At 41.1% G+C, this 7146-nt stretch overlaps 1 long non-coding RNA gene across 1 annotated transcript; it reads left to right on the top strand.

The window, feature by feature from the left end:
* Positions 1-5192: 5192 nt before the first annotated feature.
* On the top strand, positions 5193-6497 carry LOC123460025. The gene is made up of 2 exons (XR_006636737.1): positions 5193-5508; positions 6217-6497. It is a non-coding gene; the product is annotated as an uncharacterized LOC123460025 (long non-coding RNA).
* The last annotated feature ends 649 nt before the right edge of the window (positions 6498-7146 follow it).

The raw sequence follows: 7146 nt of genomic DNA, 5'->3' as shown, positions 1-7146 counted from the left end.
TCAAATAAATAAATAAAAATAAACAAAAAATTAAAACCATTTGCTTGCAGATTGCCTGCCCAGGTTCAATTCCTCAGTACCCACATATGGCCAGATGCACAAAGTGGTTCATTCATCTGGAGCTCATTTGTAGTGAAAAGAGATCCTAGCATATCCATTCTCTCTGAAATAAATAAATAAATAAATATTTAAAAATAAATAATAAAAATGTAGTAGTTATTTCTCATGGTCAGGACCAAAAATCCAACCAGAAGCAGTTTTGGAAGGAAAAGTTTTAACTTCCTTCACACTTCACACACTTCCTTCAGCAACGCTCCACTTCCAGAAGGTTCTACAGGCTTCCCAAATAGCACCATCGGCTTGGGATTGAGTTTTCAAACACATAAGCATATGGGGCACAATTTACATTTAAACCAACACAAAAAGCAACTAGGAAACAGCAAAGGAATAGCTCACAGTAGCCTTCCACCCTTCTTTGCTGCCTAAAGAAACAATGAATTCTCAGTTGCTGGAGACAACACTGGACTCTTAGCAGCCCGGCGTCAGCACCAGAGGACTGGCAAACCATCTTCACCAGATTAATTTCCATGGTCAGTGACATGAGGGTTCTGTCCCATGATGCACACTGCACACAGTAGTGAACTTATCAAGCTCTCTAGTTGCTGTGGTTTGAATGTAAAATGTCCCCCAGACTCATGCATTTGAATAGAAAATCCCCAGCTGGTGGCTGTTTGGCAAGACAGTGGCGCCTTAGGAGGCGGCAGGCAGTGTCACTGGAGGTGGGCCTTCTGATTTTATAGTCAGCCACACTTGCCAAGTCTCTCTCTGCACTTCTTCCCGACTAATGTGAAGGCACGATGGCAGTGGTTGTCCACACTCTCCCCTCCATAGCGAAATTCCCCCTGAAACACACAAATATAAATGCTTTAATCCATCCACTGTTTCTGATCAGATGTTTTGTCCTAGCCAAGAGAAAGTAACTGATATATTTTTTATGTTTATTGCTTTTTAAAAAAAACATAGTCTAATTTAGCCCAAGCTGGTCCTGAGCTCACTATGGTAACCTGGATGACCTTGAAATGCTGATCTCACCTAATCTCCCAAGTGCTGGAATTACAAGCATGCGTCACCATGCTTACCTATTTTATTGCTTTGTACTTGTCCTTTTATTGAACAACTCATGCAGACCAAAGAAGTTATTTTTTTTTTCCCCTTTCTACAGTCCAGTGCCTTTTGCACCCAGCACCTTATGAACCCATTTTCCCATTGGAGTATTATTACATATGGTACATGTATATTCCACATTGATCTTAGTTCAGAGATGTTTTCCATATATAAGCTATATTAAATAAGCTCGAATTATTTTTCCCTAAGAACTTGACTATTATGTGGACCCTAACATTTTGTAAAGAAATAAAAACATAGAAGGAAATTAAAACAAAATTTTACCTCAGTCAAAAAGAAGCCATGTGTGTTGAGAGGTTCATACCTCTTTACTTTCTAACCCAACTTCATGATTAGGATTACAGCAACAATAACTCATCATTAGGTCCCCAGGGAAAAGATGAGAAATTAGTGGCTGATTAAGAACCAAGAGTCTAAGACCAGGCTCGATGATTTCCACTGTGCTCAAGACCATAAATATGATGATTTCCATTGTGCTCAATACCATAAATATGTGTCCATGAATAGTATTTCAGGTATAAAAAATGCAAGTTGGTTGATGCTGCAGTCTGAGAAGCCAGCATCATATATATATATATATAAAGGTCACTGGATACTAAAAGTAGCTACTTGAGTTTTAGTCTGGCTCTGACAACACTGAGTTTAGTAAAGCCCCTCACCTTCCCAGATGAAAATATCAGCATCAGAAGACAATATGTTGCATTTGTGCAACACATTGTGTTCTCACAACGCATTCTTTAAGCTGATAAGAAAGAAAGATATTAAAGAAACATGTATGTTGCAGCCAGGTTGCTGGTAGAAATCACCCGACCAAGAGCAGCTTGTGGGAAAAAGAGGTGTATTTTGGCTTCCAGACTCAAGGGGAAGCTCCATGATCCCAGACAAAATGATGGCATGAGCAGAGGGTGCACATAACTCCTGGCCAACATCAGGTGGACAATAGCAACAGGAGAGTGTGCCAAACACTAGCAAGGGGAAGCTGACTCTAACACCCATAAGCCCCCTTCCAACAATACACTGCCTCCTGGAGGTGTTAATTCCCAAATTTCCATCAGCTGGGAACCTAGCATTCAGAATAGCTAAGTTTTGGGGGACACCTGAATCAAACCACCACATTCTGCCCCTGGCCCCCATAAACTGATAACCATACATGATGTAAAATGCAGTGCAATCATCCAACTTTAAAAGTACCTATAGTTATTATCAATTCCAATGATGTTCAAACATCCCCATAGTCTTTTAAGTGAACCATAATACCAAAAAATAACCTCAAATAAACCATAATGGCACAAAATAAACATTCACACTGCAAAATTTGGCATTGGGCATAACAAAGAAATAGTCAACCAATACATGATTTAAACAGGCCAAACAACAAACCCTGTAGCTTCAAGTCCAACAACTCTAGTCAGTGACAAGTCTCCAAATCTGATAATTCTAACCAACAACAAGTCTCTGGTGTTCCAATTCCGCCCCTCCAGCTAGCCTACTCACAGTCCTGGACAACTTCACCAGGGCAGGCAGCTTTCCTTGGCAGCAATCTCGTGGTCCTGGCATCTCCACTGGGTCTCCACTGCAATACACGATTCATCTTCATGACCCCATGAGGTCTCCATGTAGGCATCCAGCAAACCTGCTTCACACTGCCCATGGCATTTTAAAACACAAGACCTCGTTTGCAAACTCAATGACCCCCTCTTTCCTGCATTTCTTATACTCCACAATACCAGGTAGGGTGCCAAGTTGCTAATCCAGGGAGGAATAAAGCACACTTTGAAAAACAAGATATTCCTTGAGCACGCAGGCCTAACTCAAACAAGGTCAATTATTTTTGCATTTGATATTATCTTCTTTGAAAGAGTTAAGATTAAGGAATGCCAAAAAGCAATGAAAAAAAGAAAAAAACTTTCTCTATGACAACTGCATTTTAAAAATTGAAGAAATATAGTGAAGTTTTCTTTTAGAAAATTAGACATAGGCAATTAAAGATGATTAAATTAACTTTCTAGAGATGTCTGAGAGGAGGCTTATGCTTCCATGGCCTGAACATTTGAGTTGGGAAGGCAGTTATCTTCCTGCTATCTGCACACCATTTTGGTTTTAGGGAGGGCAAGGAAAATTACAAATATCTAGACAGTGTGTATGCCATAAATGTAACTACTGTTTAGTTTAAATCATTTCATTCCTTTTTCTGTCGTTTTAAAGGCAGCTGTTGCCATTGCTACATGTTTATACTAATCAATCAACCATTGCTACAACATTTGCACAAAATACTGAAACCATAAGTTGCAAAGTACCTATCAACTCATCCTGGCAGCAATCAAGAAAAACCAAAAAAAAAAAAAAAAAAAAAAAGCATTTATGTTAAGGGGTACAGTTTTCCTTCTGCATTTAGTTTTACTGAATTTGCAAAATCAAGCATTGGGATGAAAATGTAGCAAAATTTTCTGAAGATATGGCCTGAGGGGCAATTGAATCCATAGGACTTCAGGAATACATAAAACCATTATCCCATAATGCTTTGTTTATTTGTTTGAGGTAGGGTTTTGCTCTAACCCAGGCTGACCTGGAATTCACCATGTAATCTCAGGGTGGCCTTGAACTCACAGCAATCCTCCTACCTCTGCCTCCAGAGTGCTAAGATTAGAGGCGTGCGCCACCACGCCGGGCTGGGCTACAATGCTTTTTTTACCTGTACATTGTCTATCAGCATTTCAGCTGGAGTCTAAAAAGAAAGCATATGTCATTGTCTTGTGAGAATTTGTGTCACCATCTGGAGTTAACAATATGCAGTAAATAATGCATCTATTGCTTCTCTGGATGTCCTCAGAGTGTTTGTTCTTAGTTGCTATTGTCCAAAATTTGCATAATGGATGGAGAGACACAGGTAGATGTTGATGATTAGATAGATAGATGATAGAGTTTACACATAGATTTTTTTTTTTTAATTTTATGTTTCAAAGCAAGAACCAGAAACTTAACATACTGGAGATCCAACATCTTCCAAAGAGTGGGAGATTCTCACCATAACAAGACTGCTTTGCACCTCCACGCTTCTACAAGAAGAGTGGAAAACAGCTCTCAAGTAGAACCCGGAGTCTTTATTACATCCCTGGGATAAGCGGAGTCGGTTCGAGGAAAACAGCAGTTAACATCAATAACCGGCCTTGGGTGAGGGTTCCACAGTGGCTGGGGACCAGAAAACCCGAAGGGGGTAGGTAGGAATTCTAAGGGCCTCGTCCAGGCTATGGGTGCCATGCCCAGTAACCATGGAACCGGACCTGAATTCAGTTCACTTGCAGTCTTCACAATTTCCTCCTTCCCTCTCAATCCCTTGAAACAAATGCTGGGGGAAAGTCTGACTTTACGAAAGGACATCTTAACAAATGCGGATTTTTCTCCTTTCATGTACTAACTTTAAAACTCTGTAGGGAGTGCTTACCACAGACAGATCATAGCTGAGTGTGGTGGCCAACAACTGTAATTTTGGTGCTTGGGACACTACGGCAGGAGGATTGACGCGAGTTTGAAGGCAGTCTGGACTACCTAGGGAGCTGCAGGCCAGCCAGGCGTGCAGGGTGAGCCTCTGTCTCAAAACAGCAAGCCCGGGAGTGTCCCTGCGAGCTCCAGATCGATGTGTGTGTGGTTTCCTAATTTACCGCGGGCTTATTTATTCAATATAGTAAAATAAAAGAAAACGCAGCTCTCGGCAAATATGGACATGCCGAAGCCGCTGCGGGAAACGTCGCGTGGGCGTTCATCGCCTCCCTGCAGCCGAAGCCCGGGGTCGGGGGATTTGCGGCCGGAGCTCCGAGCCGCGGGCCGGGGCGCCGCGTCCCAACCGCGCCGGGACGCGCGTGGCCCTCGCAGCCAGCGGGCTCTGCTCGCCTCTGCATAAAACAGAAGAGCAAGTCGGGAAGGGAAAGTGACCAGCTGAAACCTGGAACGCGAGCCCCGGGCGGGGACCGAGACCTCGGCCGCCGCTGGCTGCGCGGGCATCGCGAGCTCACAGTGCCATCTAGTGACCGCGCGCGCCCGGGGGGCCGACGGTAAATCAGGCTCCAAAGCAGAGTGGTTAAAGAAAATTTACGTCCTGCAGCCAGCGCGGTGGGGAGCTCAAACGACGACTTTTTGTCTTTGGCGCTGGGGGCAAGGCGTCTCATAATCAGTGGGAACCTCACCAGAGCTGCCTGGACCTTCACCTGGACAGACGTCAGCAGACATCACCCAGCCTCCGGTCACTGCCTTCCCTCACGCCAGGGAAGCCAGATTTGTAATAAGGTAGCGATGAGCAAAGGTTCCTTTGTTTCACTTGAGTTTCAGGTAAATAACTAATAGCTATTTTCTGTAACTGTGTCACATGTTGTATCTAGCATATACAAATGAAAACATTCATCGGAAGACTTAATTTAAGTGACTTATGTGTATTTGATTTAGCAGCCCTGCCTTTGTCCAACATAAGGAATATTTAGCCAAAATTTTACTTGACAAGTTTCTATTAGAACTGACAGGAAAATGTTGCTATTAGAAAAATATATTACTTTTATCATTTTTTTTTACCATGATGACTGTTCCAGGTCTTAGTCTAAGCATTCATAATTAATAAAGAAGGTAATATCTTAGTAATATCTTAGACACGAAATTAAATTAGGCCCATATTGATCTTCCCTACTGAATTCCCATTTATTCCATGTCACATGTCTCTGATCCTAAAGCTGGTGGGAGATAGATGAGATTTGAAGATCTAGTCATTAAAATATACTCCCAGCTAATATCCATGCATTGATTGGAAACCCATATAAATTAATAATATTATCTTACTGTTATTAGCTCTGAGATTATCTGTAGGTGAGGTAAAGAATTATGAAATGTGCACACAAAGGAATTTTACCTCAGAACGACTCTTTCCACTTGCCAAGGAAACAATGGACTGAAAACAAAAAAACCTCCTTATCTCACTAGCTCTACTTTTCACCTTTAACCTTTTGACCATTTGGTCAAATCTTGCCTTTTATATTTTGTCTTTTCAAGAGCGTATCCCACTCATTCATGGTGCTGAAGGTCAAGGCGTTCAAATGTTCCACTGAATGAGGCTCACCTGCCAAATGCCACAAAGATGCTGTGGATTGAATGCTGTTGTTCGTGTATGTGGGACAACCTATTCAATTGATGGATGGGGCAGAATCTTCCAGAATTGACTGTAAATATATTTTGGATGTTGAACAATTGTAGTCATTTTTCATCTTGTGTAGATCATCAATAAAAATGGGATGGGTTCTTAAAACAAAAATAAAGACCTCATTTAATGTTGACATCACCTGGGCTCAGAGTACTTCCTTGTAAGTTAACAATCAACACAATTCTCTCTCTTCCTTGCCCATTCTAATGCACTTGAACATGCTTCCTGTTTCCTTTTCATCACTTCATACAAGATCAGTGATAAAGATATGAGCCATCCTCTCCTCGCCCCTCCATATTATCAGACCACATTAGTGTCCTCTCCTTGCTAATTAACACTAGAAAAATAACCAACTTTGTAGGCAAACACCTTTACCACTGCGACATCTCTCCAACCCATAACCAGCTTTATATGACATGAAACTAAGTTAAAAATCGAAACAACTCTTCTTCAAAATAGATGAAGCTAGTAATAGAAGACAAATTATTATGAAATTCCTAGAGTAAACCACATTCATGGAAACACCTGTTCATTCAATTATGAAATGATACTTTGGTCCCAAAATGAGCACACTTAGAAGAAAATATAATATATTATGTAGAATTCCATTCTAATTCAGATTTACATTGCTTAAATTAATCGATATATTCTCACATATTGTGTCAACTCAAATAATCCTTATTTATTAAATTATAATACAGGTCATAAAGGTCATTACATTTACATGTATGCCTTCTTTAATTACCAGAGATTGGCAACACATACATTTATGCTTACTTCTC

Source organism: Jaculus jaculus, chromosome 4 (assembly GCF_020740685.1).
Source record: "Jaculus jaculus isolate mJacJac1 chromosome 4, mJacJac1.mat.Y.cur, whole genome shotgun sequence".
Lineage (NCBI taxonomy): Eukaryota > Metazoa > Chordata > Mammalia > Rodentia > Dipodidae > Jaculus > Jaculus jaculus.
Note: the sequence above shows the minus strand (reverse complement) of the source record. Positions and strands in the feature narration are given on the sequence as shown.